Source organism: Hypomesus transpacificus, chromosome 21 (genome assembly GCF_021917145.1).
Source record: "Hypomesus transpacificus isolate Combined female chromosome 21, fHypTra1, whole genome shotgun sequence".
In the NCBI taxonomy this organism is placed as follows: Eukaryota; Metazoa; Chordata; class Actinopteri; order Osmeriformes; family Osmeridae; genus Hypomesus; species Hypomesus transpacificus.
In genome coordinates, this window is record NC_061080.1 from 7,406,286 (window position 1) to 7,421,967 (window position 15,682).

A 15,682-nucleotide genomic window follows, 5' to 3' on the forward strand; every position below is an offset into this window, starting at 1 on the left:
TTAATTTTTCTCCAAGAACATTGGTTTTATGTGAATCAGGGTTTTGGCAGTAAAGATTTCTTGTTTGTGACCCAATTGTCATGATTGTGTGTGTTATTGTTGTGAAACTTTTGTTGAAAACAATTTAAAGATGTATTTTTCTAAGTGTGGTATGTCATACTTGACAGTTTCTGATGTGTTTTCTGTCTATTATAGATGCTACGTCCCAGCAGACAGTCAAAGGCAGCCAAGCAAAGGGTGGCTGCTCCAGAGGCCAAACGGATACCAAATTCTGACAACCAACCAACTTTGCCAAACTTTGAAAGCTTACCAAACCTTCCAAATTCTTTCAAAACTTGTGAAAACTCTCCAACAAACTCACTGTCAACTACTGTGAAAAAACAACCTGTTACAAGTGATGATTGTTTGTCTTTGACTAAACCTGTTGATTTTCCAGAGAGATCTGTGCTAATGGGATCCTTTCATCAAGGTCATCCACAGTTTGGAGATGCACAAAACAAGCAGTGTGGTGCCATCAGTCTGACTGCAGTTTTGAAGAGCAAGACTAATAGTGTGTTGACTTGGAATACTCAAGATTTAGATGATGTTTTGGTGAAAGAGACTTGCCTGTATAGATCACTGAGAGCTCAGGGTAAGATAAAAGACCATGTCAGAGGAAGAGGTTACATTGCTGTGTCTGAACTGCCAACAAGACATACTGTAGATTGTGGAATTCTGATTTCATAATCCTTTCACTGGATTTGTTCATGTTGATTACGACCATGCTATACGTGATGTTGCCATGCCATTTGATGTATTATTACAACGAACGCTTTTGAGTAATGATGCATGTCTCTTAACCATTTGTGCTAATACATGTGCTATTGTAAAAGAGGGAACGTGGTTTGCACTTATTGATTCACATGCTAATAGATGTTAATAAGAAACGACACAATTCAAGTATTGTTGCTTATTTTAGCTCTGCTGAATCTCCACAAATATGTTTTTGACTTTTCAAGCTCAGTTGGGGAAATAACATCACGCTTTGAGATAACTGGAGTTAAAGCAGTCATGATTGATGTCGGTGCAGAGCTGCATGGAATTCGTAATGATGCAGGTAAGTCTTCCAGTTGCATGGAAGACGGCAACACGGCAAGCTCTCCAAGCAGCAGCCCACTGTACAGTGATGTTGTGAAAGGAAATGGTAAGGTGCACAGACAACAGGTAAAGTCAAATACTGTATTGTCAACTACTGGTAACGGCTCAAAAGATCCTGCGCAGACGAAAGCTGCTGCCACTTCTGATGTTTCTCAAGCACAGCATCCTACAGTGAAGTTTTGGAACAAAAGCGTAAACCCATCAAGGTTTGTGATGATGAGATTTATATTGGTGTTGCAAAACAAAGTGATGACGTGTCTGAAGTATATGCTGCTAGTTCTGACATAAACGCAAACCAAAACGGTCCACAAAGTAAGACATACAGCCAGGGCCACAATGTCATTCAACCTACAACATGTATTCTTGAAAAGCCTCTTAACCATTCTGTACCAGAGAGTAAACCTCAGCGTCAACCGAATAAGAAACGAGCCAGAGAAATCATTGCTAGAGAGACGGTGTCCTCAACAACAAAGACAGACATACCAACATTAACAACAATCCCCATTCAAACAAGTCAGGAAACAGATGAAGTCATTATTAGCGATGTAAGAGTTCAGGTACAACCTTTTAAACCTTTAACACATCAGGATCAGGATGTTTTGTGCGCACGTTTAAAACTTGCTAATTAAAACGTTCAGACTACTGTAGCGACAAACGTTGATGTCATGGGTTGTCCTTGTAAAATAAAGTGTATAAAGCCAGATGGAAACTGTTTCTATCGTAGCCTAACCTTTAGCATATGTCAAAATGAAGAGAAGCATCTGAAAATTAGACGGGCCGTCGTGCAACACCTTAAACAGAACAGTTCCAAATTTGAATTGTATTTGAGAGATGAGTACACATCTGTACAGGACTACGTGGCCAAGTCAAGAATGTATTACAGTGGTTCGTGGGCAACCGAGATGGACATTTTTGCTGCAGCTGACTTTTTGGAAACGACTATAATGACTTTAAATGGTGGAAGATGGAATCCGCACCGACCAACAGATCCACAGTCATGCACAGAAAATTGTATCTTCTTGAACCACACAGGCAACCATTATGAAGTTGTACAATGTGTTAAACAAAGAGGTGCACAAAATGTTTGTGCAGGAATGTGTCAGCCTGGAGAGATTGATCATTTGAAGACACGTTTACGGAAAAGGAAATTTAATGATGGACGAGAAAACGTCGAAGCTGAGAAAGAACTTCAACGGTACTATAACAGTGATTACAGAGAGAGAAAAAATGAAATATCTTAAAGATAAATATAACAAAGAAGACTCTGTCAAACAGGCCAAGTGTGAAAATGAGAAGAGTAAATATTGGAGAAACACAACCTTTTAAAAAATATAAGATGGTTAATTATTTGACCAAATATAGGACAAATCGTGAATTTCAGAAACTAAGACGTGAATACTGGAAAAGTAAATATCGGAAGAATCTTGACTTTAAAGAAGATGTACGAGCATACTCTAAAAGTAAATACAGGACAAATCTTAGCTTTCAAGCAACTGTGCAAGCATTTGTTAAAACCAAATACCGGACGAACAGGGAATTTCAGTATTTTGTCTGTGATTATGGTCGTAATAAATACAGAAGAAATATAATATTTCAAAATAAAATCAAACAGCATAACACAAAGAAGTACCAAGAAAATGAAAATATCTGTTTAAATAAAACTCAAAGAAACTGTGAGGACTATGCAAGGTGGAAAAATAGACAAGAAAACCTTGATTATGCCATTAGTCATTTCCGACAACAAGTCAGCAGAGGTCCAGAGTATGTATGCTGTGTGTGTCATCGTTTACTCTTCAGAAAACGGGTTGTTGAGTGTAAAAGACCTTCCTATGAAAACAAAGGAGAGAAAATTGCTGCACTGGCTAATAGGTTTATAACATTAACATATTTACATGTGTGTGATGTTGAATGTGAGCATGGAAACTATTTGTGTGACAATCCATCAAGTAAGTTATGGATTTGCTATACATGCCATCGAAAAATACTTAGTGGAAAACTTCCAGACCAGAGCGTTGCCAACAACATGCATTTGGAGGAAATCCCAGCGGAACTTAAGTGTCTCAAGTCTTTAGAGCAACATTTGATCGCACGTCATATTCCTTTTATGAAATTGCTGTGTTTGCCCCGTGGTCGCCAGAGAGCTTGTCATGGCCCATGTGTCTCAGTTCCTATCAATAACGCAGATGTAACAAACATACTTCCGAGACATGAATGTGACGACAAAATGATAAGAGTAAAACTGAAACGAAAATTGACATAAAGGGCATTATGAGTATATGTATGTCCATACTGACCATGTCAGAAATGCTCTGAGATATTTAATGACGCACAATAAATGGTATGATGATGTGAAGTTCAAAGAAGACTGGGTTAATACTTTGAATGAAACTGATGATGCTGAGAAAGAGGCGTATAACAAAGATGAAACCGTAGAAGAGAGTGGTGAAGAGAATACTCCTGAAGAGCAACCAGAGGAGGATTTGACATATATTAAAGGACAGAATGGACTTTTGTCAGATACGTCATTACAGCCAGTTGATCTTGGTTCAGAGATCATTGATCAGCATTTCCAGGACATACTAAATGTGGCACCAGGTGAAGGCAACAGTCCTGTTAGGTTGCTAACAGATCAAACCAATGAAGCAAAATGTTCCCTGTCCTCTATCCTACTGGTGGGCCTCCTTTTCATGCTGAAAGAGAAGAAAAAATAACTGTTACATTACCTGAATACACGCATACTCAATGAGGATGGTCGCTTTGCACAGAAACGGACTTCATTTTTTATGCACAGTACATATCAGAAGTTAATCAAGTTGTGTCTAGTGTTTCAGTCGCATTACGCAAAGGGAAGGCAATTCTCTGAAAAAAGTCACACCAGACATGCTAACAAACTCAGAATCACTGCGTCAAATATTTCATAATAACGAAGGATACAAGTTCTTAAGAGGAATTCGTGACACACCTCCATTCTGGATGTCAGTACTGAAAGATCTTTTTGCCATGATTAGACAACTTTCCATACCCACTTTTTTTAAATTCTTTAGCTCTGCTGATTTGAGATGGCCTGAAATGCTGAACTCTATCCTAAAGATAGAAGGAAAACAGTTAAATGTTGATGAACTTGACTGGTCTGCAAAATGGACTTATACAACACAATCCTGTCACAACAGCAAGAATGTTTGATCACAGATGGCAGATTCTGCGTGATGTAATCATGTCTCCAGCTGAACCCATTGGGAAAATCAAAGATTACTTTTACCGTGTTGAATTTTAACAACGTGGCTCACCACATGTCCACTGTCTTTTTTGGGTTGAGAATGCTCCAAAGATTGACAAAGAAAGTGATGCCGAAGTAGCACATTTCATAGATACATACATCACTTGCCAACTTCACCTGAAACTGAAACGGAGCTTAATGAGACTGTGAATTGTGTGCAGAAACACAGCACAAGACATTCCAAGACATGCCGTAAGAAAAACACAGTGTGCAGATTTAATTTCCCACGACCACCATCCAACCATACTTTTGTCACAAGAGGAGGTAACCCAGAGTACTTGAATGGCAAGGATGAAAATACAAGTGCAACTGGAATTATAAGGAAAGTCAAAACTGCTTTGACAAAGCCTGATATGAATTGCAATTCAACAGATGTATTTTTTGAGTCTATTGGAATTGATCAAGGTTTGTTTTGAAAGAGCATACAATATATGTTCCAAAAAGAAGAGCATTGTGCTAAAGCGAAGTCTAAAAGACATTTGGGTGAATCAGTACAACAAAGACTTATTGCGTGCATGGCAAGGCAATATGGATATCCAGTATGTCACAGATGCTTTTTCAGTAGTGGTCTATATACTGACGTATATCACAAAAGCAGAACAACAAATGGGATTGCTATTACAATGTGCACAAAATGAGGGAATGAAAGGGAATCTTGATGCAAAAGCAGCATTCAAACAGCTGGGAAGCATATATCTGCACAACAGAGAAGTCTCAGCCCAAGAGGCAGTATATCAATTAACACATATGCACTTGAAAAAATGCTCTCGTCAAGTACAGTATATACCCATTGGGGAGAACCCTGTTAGGATGAGTTTGCCTTTGCACATACTCCAAAATGAATCTCAACATCAAGTGAGTGATGATGAAAACGGTCTTTGGATGACCAATGCAGTTGAGAGGTATAAGAACAGACCCAGGACAGCACAGTTAGAAAGTCTATGCCTGGCCAGTTTTCGTTCTGAATATAGAGTACTCTCAAAGTCACACGTTTCACAGAAAAAGATTCAGATGACATAATCAAGCTAAACAACGACTGTGGATTTTTTAAGCAAAGGACCCGAACTGAACCTGCTGTTGTGAGGTATCCCCGATTTTCTCCCACAAAAAACCCAGAGAAGTAATTTCATTCGCTATTGCAACTTTTTTTGCCATATTATAATGACTGTCACCTTAAGCCGGCACAGTTTGATACCTACGAGGATTTCTACAAGAATGGTGCAGTGAAAAGTGGCAGTGATATCCAAAGAGTGCAGTTAATTGTTGATTCTAACAAAACTTTATTTGAAAAAGAAAGCAATGAAATCGATAAAGCCAAACAGTTGATGGAAGACAACATTGACTTGGAAGATGCCTGGGCTCAAATATGTCCTGAAACTGAAAATGAGCGTCTTCATTGTTTAGAACTGATGAAAGATAAGGTCAAGCCTGATGAAGACGATGATGATAAGGAACTCATTCCAGATCTGGCAGGACGCCCACAAACCACATGTACTCTTGAAACAAATCATGTGACAATGCCCAGAGAGGATGCACTGCATTTACTATGGTCATTAAACGAGGAGCAGTCTGCAACATTCTATCATATTCATCAGTGGTGTTTGGATAAATTGCTTGGACAAAATCCTGAACCATTTCGATTATTTATTACAGGTGGAGCAGGAACAGGGAAAAGCCATTTAGTCAAAGCAATACATTATGAATCCTCTAGAATATTATCTCAACTTGCTGAAAGTCCTGATGATGCCACTGTCATTTTAACAGCATCAACCGGTGTGGCTGCATATAACATTGGAGCAACAACCATTCACAATACATTCTCCATTGGTGCCAATATCAGATTGCCATATCAACCTCGAAGTGATGATAAAGTCAATTCTTTACTAACAAAAATGGGCAACTTGCAAATTCTGATCATTGATGAAGTGTCCATGGTTGACCACCGCCTTCTGGCCTATGTTCATGGTAGACTGCGTCAAATCAAGCAGCCTGGTGATTACTCTGTTTTTGGAAAAGTGTCAGTGTTGCTGTGGGTGATTTCTATCAGTTGACACCTGTAAAAGGCACTCCTCTCTTTGCTGATAATAACGGAGCCAACTTGTGGGAAAACAACTTTGAAGTGGCTGAACTAACTAAAGTAGTCAGACAACAAAATGCAAACTTTGCGGAAATGTTCGTAAAAAGAAAGAACCTCTAAGCAACCATGATGTTTTCACATTAAAGCAGTGCGAAACTGGTGGAGAATGTTGTGACATTCACATATTTGCTACAAACGCAGAGGTTGATGAATATAACAGCCAGAGACTGCAACAGACCTGTCCTGACGCAATCAGTATAAATGCTCAAGATTTTGACAGAAATCCTAAAACTGGAAGAATGGAACAGAAAGTAGGCTTTCACACAAGCATTTTTAATTCCTGTTTATCAGATTGTGTTTCATTAGGTATTGGAGCAAAAGTGATGTTGAAGAAGAACATTGATGTGTCTGATGGTCTTGTCAATGGAGCATTTGGAACAGTTGTCCACATCAGTAAACGTCAAGATGATGATTTACCTACAGCTATTTATGTAGAGTTTGATGACCCAAATGTTGGCAAGATTCAGAGATCAAAATCAAATGTGAGGTTTTCTGAACGTTCAACGCTAATTGAAGTACAAGAGGATAAAGTCGCGAATGCTGGTGGAGTACGCCGTCAATTTCCACTCAGACTGGCATTGGCATGCACCGTTCAAAGTCCAAGGACTCACTGTTGAAAAAGCTGTTGTAGCACTCAAAAAGATTTTTACTGCAGGGCAAGCATATGTTGCTTTGAGTCGAGTGAAAACTCTCAGTGGACTGATAATTGAGGACTTCAAAGAGTCAACCATATATTGCACTAACAAAATAGACAAGGCAACGAAAAGCTTACCTCAGTTTACATTTGAAAAGTCTGTTTTCTCTAATGTTAACCGTACATGTACACTCGCACTTCACAATATACAGAGTTTGAAAGCTCACTTTCAAGATATGTATTCCCACAAAACTCTAATGAAAGCTGATTGAGCCATGTTTCAGTTAGGCAAATACAATGTAGGTACTGAAGAATTACCAGAACTTCCAGGTTTTCGCTTCAACCACAATCCAAGAGCAAACTGTTACGATGACACAGAGCCACTCTTTACAGAACTAAAACAACAACAAAGAGGTGGAGTTGGTATGTATTATTCAGACAACATTGACATGAACGTTTTGATTCCAGAACAATGCAATTTAGAATGTTTGTATTATGCAATACCTCTTGTAGATTTGACAGGTGCCGTGTTGTATAGGCCTAGCTCTTATAAAATTGACGTGTTTCGACAACATTTGTTAACGGTTATCTGTGAACTTGAGAAGCATCCAGGGAAAAAAGTTATCATGGGAGACTTTAATGAGGATGTCTTTGAATCATATACAATTCTAAAGTTGATGGAACGACATGGATACACTCAACATGTGCGAGCAGCCACAACTGAAAAAGGTACGCTAATAGACCATGTACACATTAAAGGCACAGAAGATGTTATTGTTGAAGATGTGCATACTACAGTTTTCATGAAGCAATACTAATTTCCTTCATGTAAATGTTGTTAATTGATATTTAAGATATTGACCATTTAAGATAGTCTGTATGTGTTCTATATAAGACAATTTATATGTATGATTTATGTCAAATACCGTCCACGTACTCTGGTTTTGGGGTGGGGGTGGTTGCAATGAGAGCATAACATTGGACGGCTCCTTGAAGGGGATGGGATGGGTATATATAACAGACACCGGGAATTAAATTATTCATTCATTGAGGCAGTGCAAATATACTTTTTTTTTTATACAACACATTGTTAAATTGTAGATAGATATTTGTTTAATTAAGAATGTTAAACTTAAGAGTTGTAAGTGTACTTAATTAATTTGATATATTTTTCTAAAAGTTATACTATTTGGTTTACATGTATATTTTTATGTTCTTGTATTATTGAATTTGCTTGGTTAACATGTTGCTAAATATTACTGTTGAATTTGTGAAATTAACCACATAACTATGTATTGGAAATGATTTCATGCTTGCGTTTGGGCTGCAAGATATTATAAATAGGAAAAAAAAGCAATACAGGAAACCTTTGACCTTCTGAACCACGAGGGCAGAAAGAATAACACCAGTCATGACATCTCCAGAAAGACAGAGTGAGTATATTTGGTTTAACAGACAATGTTCTCCCAATATGGGCATGCTAAATCTGATCAGCTAAATCATGTGCAAATCCGTTAAAGTATACACAGTTTTGTACATCCTTAGTTATTGGGTATATTGATGTCTTTCACCCGAATTCTCACACATGTAGGGAAGCAATTTAGCTAAGTTTAAGTCTTTCTTCTAATTCACAGGTTTGGGTGACCGTACAATTTTCTCAACCGTACAATGGCGCTTCTGGACATAACAAAACGTCAACGTCATCTCTGTCAGCAGAAAGCATTGTGTCAAAGCGTTGTGCCAAGTAAACCACATTCTGAACATTTAGCCTCTACAATACATCTGGCAAGCTAAAACTCTTCAAAGACTACTTTCATCTAAGAGAAGGAGTAGAAAACTAAATACACTGAAATCAAAGAGTTTGCAATTGTTGTTTTTACTATCAATCCCATCTCCAAAAAGAAGCAATCACGTGAAGTATTATTTCTCAAAAATGTCAGTGAATGGCAAAAGACTGATATGAAGGATAGTTTTGTGTAAGAAACCACTACACTTGTAAAAATGCATTGTATTTTGCATGGTCTTACACTAGGCAATGTTGTTGTGTCTAAAAGGTGATCATGCTTTCCCATGCGTCAGTGATGGTAAGAATGTTCATGTAGGGCGGCTGTGTCTCAAAGGGTAAAGAGGATCAACCACTAACCACAAGGTTGGCGGTTTATTCCTGACTCCTCCTCTTTTAAGTCTCCTTGAGCAAGATGCTGACGCAAGTTGCTCCTGAAGAGCTGGCATGCGCTTTGCATTTCAGCTCCACCTGTGTGTGTGGTTTTTATGCCGCTATGGTATAAAATTGCCATATAAATGCAGTCCATTTACCATGTACATTTATAACTTGGCTCAAGTAAGATGTCGAAGATATATTTTTGTTCTATACCACTAATTGTGAATCCAACCTAGCTTATTCAACCCATGACTAAATTATTTGCACTGTCTCAATTATATAATATTGATAGGCTACTATATATAACACAACAATTGTATTGCATAATGGGATATTTTACATATTCCATGTATACTGTTATATTTATTATTTGTTGCATAATTTTTTGTGTGTTATTTTCCTTTTTGCACCTGCAATAAATACATTTCTCGAGTTTCTCTTCCCTGCAACAGATTTCATGATCCAACCGAGGGGGGCTGGTGTCTAGGGCTGCATCAAATACCCTTTTTTGCTCTGCTAAATTGCTGCACTAGTCGACACTCGACTGATGGGGACCTCATTCTAATATTACTGTTAGTTTCTCCTTGCATTCTCTAATTCCTGCTCTCCTCTCTCTGTCCCCCCTCCACATCCCCTTTGGTGTGGGGGGTTTGAGCTGTCAGCACCTGCCTGGTCGTCGGTGGACATCGATCTGTGACAGTCTGCCAAATATGGATCTTGTCGTCAAGTGGACACCAGTCTCCCTGACGGACAACAGCAAGACCCTAGTCCCTTTCCTCCTCCCCTCGCCCGCCTGTGATGCTGGGCCAATCACAGTCCCAAGTCCTGTTGCTACCTTTGCTTAAATTGACATTTACCAACTCTGAACCAAGTTGAACAGTGGATGTGGGTGTTTCAACACCCATTGACACTTCCCTGCTGTAGGACTATGTTTAGACTGTGTTCTGCACCTCTTTCACTAACTGTCTCTAGGGAGTGGGCACTGAATTGCTCCTCCCAAGGTTTCTTCAATTCTTTCTTTAGTGAGTTTTTCTGGTAGTTTTTCATTGTCTTCCTTGAGGGTTTGTGAAGCTCTCTGTGACATTGATTGTAAAAAGGGCTATACAAATAAATTTGGATTTGATTTATACTGCTATCTGATTTTCTTGAAAAATAAATCAGACTACAAAAAGGGAAAACTTAAGTTGTGAGAAGTATAAGTCAAACATGATATTAAGTACTTTCACTTAATGGTTTTGTGCAACGGGTTTTTGTGACATCCCATGTTATGTCAACATCACCCATGTGTAAATGTTTCATTTGAACTATTGTTTTTCAACAGAACACAATTGATGTCAAGCATTACCTAATATACTGAGTACTAACAGTAAAAAGAATATAAAGATGCAGTAAGCAAAAGCGTTACCACAAATGTATTGCACATGAACAGTAAGGGCTTCCGAGGCCATGCTGAAATATGACGTCACTTCCTGTTTTGGCGGTTTCGTCGACAATGTTTATTTGCTGTACTGGACGGTTTCGAAATGTGATAATGTTTGTGAGCATTGGTTTTAAAATAATCTGTGCCACATTTTTGATTATTGTAGCACCCCCTAGAGGTCAGATGACACAACGTTTTGTGGACCTCTTTAGGGTCCCTAGTCCCAATACCAAATGTGTTGTCAATGCAGTAAAGAGGTGCTGAGATATGACCTCACTTCTTTTATGGTGGCTTGGTTGACGACTTAGGCTGTTCCAAACAAGAGGTTTAGAAAATAAAAAAACGTGATGTCTTTTGTGAGGCTTGGTCTGAAGATGATCTGTGCCAGATTTGGTGAAAATTGGACAACTTTATAGGAGAGGTAGCGAAAAAACGTTATATTCATTCAAAATGGCGGCCACATCAATTCGGCTAGTATCACAAGTTAACATGTATCAGACACAGGATCGCCCCCTAGCAGTTAGATGACACAACCTTTTGTGGGCCTCTTTGGAACAGGGTCCCGAGCACCTGTACCAAGTTTGATGTCGATTCAGCAAATGTTTCCTGAGATATGATCGCACTTCCTGTTTTGGCCAGCCTGACGTTGTCATACTCATAATTCTAGTCAGAATATGAGTCTGAAAACTCTCCGTTGGGCTGTGACTACGGGGTGTGTTTCAACCGAACTCGTAAAACAAATGCCTCTTCGCTCATTTGGATAGACCTACAACCAATCAGAGCAACGTAATATGTTGTTTGTTGAAAACGAATTCAACCCAAGCGCTCTTTGGTGACGTTGTTGATTACGTTACTGTTGATCACCTGTCCATTATCGTATAAAGCCCGACCTGGCAATTTCATTGGTCCGTCCCGATTCTGGTTTTCTGTAGTTGTCCCCAATACGAGACCCTCCAGACCCAACTTCCCGACTGTGACGGCCGCACCCCAGGCCGCACAAACCCTAACCCCTACGTTATTGTAACATTTCTCTGTCACCTTTTGTTATCATTTTATCCCTGGGAATTGGGATACGCTTTGACCACATACACACATCAACCAGTAGATACATTACACATAGGCTCACATCTGTTCTTTATTTTCTTTGTGTTATGTGTCTGTGTGATTAGAGCATGGCACACTTCCAATTGTGGTTAATTGGAAGATACCAGGTCCCTAAGAAGAGCAGGGGGGATGTGTTAAAGGAAGTGTTTAGTTAGTAGTTGATATGGCTTTTTCCACCCCCCACATGTCTGTATTGGTTTGACCCATTGGGATATATACTCCATGTCTGTTGGGAGATGAGGGGGCTTGCTTGGTGTGCTCAGACATGTGTTGTTGTCTCTGCTGGGAACAATAAAAGAAAGATGAAATCTACCCACGATTCCTCGTGCTCTGCTGGGCGGTCCCTCACGCCGACCAAATTTTATTGTAGGCGGGGAGAAGTTGGGCTGTCAGCCAGGCTATGTTTTGGTGGCTTCATCCCCGAATTTGATCAGCTTTACCGAAATGTGAAAAGGTTTGCGAGGCTTGATCTGAAGATGAATGGTGCAAGTTTTTGCTTGTTGCAGCGCCACTTATTTTGGACTTCTTTAGAACAGGGTCCCTATACCAAATTTGTTTTCAATGTAGTAAAGAGGTGCTGAGATGACCGCACTTCTTTTATGGTGGCTTGGTTGACGACTTTGATTGGCTGTTGCAGTCAAAAAGTGTAGAAAATCAAAAAAACGTGATGTCTTTTGTGAGGCTTTACCTGAAGATAATTGGTGCAAAATGTTTGCTGATTGCAGCGCCACCTAGAAGTGAAATGGCATGACCTATTTTGGACCTCTTTTGAAAAGTGTCCCTAGTCCCTATACCAAATTTGGTGTCGATGCAGTAAAACGGTGCTGAGAGGTGCCTCACTTCTTTTATGGTGGCTTGGTTGACGACTTTGTTTGGCTGTTCCAGTCAAAAGGTTTAGATAATCAAAAAAACGTGATGTCTTTTGTATGGCTTGGTCTGAAGATGATCTGTGCCAAATTTGGTGAAGATTGGACAAAACTTATAGGAGAGGTAGCAAAAAACGTTATATTCAAAATGGCGGCCACATCAATTCAGCCACATCAATTTGATGTAACTAACAAACGGTTGCGAAAATCAAAGCTCCAGGGGATGATTTTTTATGAAGCTTGGTCTGACGATCATCTGTGGCAATTTTGAAGGAGATTCAACAAGAATTGTAGGAGAAGTAGTGAAAAAACGCTTTTCCTTTACATTCAAAATGGCGGAGAATCTATAGGACTGGGTATGACGTCATAGTGTGTTGAACTCGTCTTGATCCAGGGAATCCAAGGACACCTCATTTTGGACAATGGGGCATATGGTTCAAAAGTAACATGTGTAAACACACCTTCAACTTTGACCCATTGGTGGCGCTAGATGGTTGGAATGGGACACATGAAACTTGGTGAAATTTGAGGGGACTGGTCCCAAAGAGTGTGCCAAATTTCACAACTTCTGACAATGTGGTTCTAGGGGCTGCCATAGACTCCCATGGCAGAAGATGTGTAATAATAATAATAATAAATATAGCTGCAAGCAGCAATCAAAGGGGCCAAGCATCATTTGATATGGAAATTAAGTAGCTAAAGCAATTCTTTTTTTTAACGTTTTTTACTTTTAAAAATCGCATTATAATTTGATGACCACTTGTCTCTTAGCATTTAAAATACTTCCAAGGCCTTGTGATAATGCTGTTTTTTAAGTATATACAAATGTGTTGGTTTTTGTAGCTTAAATTTGGTGTAGCTGAAAAGTCTAAATGGTGGAAAATTTTGATTAGTTCAAAAATATATTGAGTAACAGAAATTGTCTGTGTTACCAAATAACTCAAGAACATTGACTAGTTGCTGGTAGCTATGTCAGTTAATATCCATAACTGTCACTCACCGACGACTGGTAAATAAAGTAGCACTAAGTAACAGATCCAATTGTTACTGTCTCCATTCACAGTACATTTTTATTTTAAAGAAATGATGCATCTCATAACAGCAGTTTTGCATATCACAAAACACATTTGCAACCTTTTTTTTAATACTCAGACGTTTAAGATTTCTCTTCACACTTTTACAGAATATTTCTCATCACAATAATATTTCTCTTAACACATTTAAAGAATATTTCTTGTCACATTTTTTAAAGATCTCTTCACACATTTTAAAGAAAATTTGACTACTATTTAAAGTAGGAATATCTTTTGAACCATTTGTTCCGATTCTCAAAGAATCTGAGCACATCTACAAAAAAAAGAAATATATTTCTCTCCACACATTTAAACAACATTTTTAAAGTTTCCCTTCACACATTTAAACAACATTTTTAAAGATTTCTCTTCACACTTTCAAATAATATTTCTCATCACAAATATTTCTCTTTTTTAAAGAATTTTAAAGAATATTTCTTGTCGCTTTTTTTTAAAGATCTCTTCTATTAATAGATATGACTATTTAAAGTATCAATCTTTTGAACCATTTGTTCCAATACTCAAAGAATTTGAGAGCATTTACAAAAAAATAGATCTCTTCACATTTAAAGACAACTTTTCTCTTTACACATTTTAAAGACTTCTCTTCACACATTGAAACTATATTTCTTGTCACATTTTTAAAGAGTTCTCTTCACACTTTCAAAAAAAATATTTCATACATTTTAAAGAATTTGTGACACTTTAAAGTAGCAATATCTTTTGAACCATTTGTTCCAATACTCAAAGAATTTGAAAGCATCTAAAAAAATTGATTTCTCTCCACACATTTAAACAACATTTCTTGTCACATTAAAGATTTCTCTTCACACATTTAAAGAAATCATTGTCACATTTTTAAAGATTTCTCTTCACACTTTCAAAGAAAATATTTCTCATCACATTAATATTTCTCTTCACACATTTTAAAGAATATTTCTTGTCGCTTTTTCTAAAGATCTCTTCTATTAATATATATATATATATATATGACTATTTAAAGTATCAATCTTTTGAACCATTTGTTCCAATACTCAAAGAATTTGAGAGCATTTACAAAAAAATAGATCTCTTCACATTTAAAGACAACTTTTCTCTTTACACATTTTAAAGACTTCTCTTCACACATTGAAACTATATTTCTTGTCACATTTTTAAAGAGTTCTCTTCACACTTTCAAAAAAAATATTTCATACATTTTAAAGAATTTGTGACACTTTAAAGTAGCAATATCTTTTGAACCATTTGTTCCAATACTCAAAGAATTTGAAAGCATCTAAAAAAATTGATTTCTCTCCACACATTTAAACAACATTTCTTGTCACATTAAAGATTTCTCTTCACACATTTAAAGAAATCATTGTCACATTTTTAAAGATTTCTCTTCACACTTTCAAAGAAAATATTTCTCATCACATTAATATTTCTCTTCACACATTTTAAAGAATATTTCTTGTCGCTTTTTCTAAAGATCTCTTCTATTAATATATATATATATATATATGACTATTTAAAGTATCAATCTTTTGAACCATTTGTTCCAATACTCAAAGAATTTGAGAGCATTTACAAAAAAATAGATCTCTTCACATTTAAAGAAAACATTTCTCTTCACACATTTAAACAATATTTCTTGTCACATTTTTTTAGATTTCTCTTCACACTTTCAAAGAAAATATTTCTCTTCACACATTTTAAAGAACATTTGTGACACTATTTAAAGTAGCAATAGCTTTTGAACCATTTGTTCCAAAACTCAAATTTGAGAGCATTTACGAAAAGAAAAACTTAAAGAAAACATTTCTCTTTACACATTTTAAAGACTTCTCTCCACACATTTAAAAAACATTTGTCAATTTTTTTAAGATTTTTC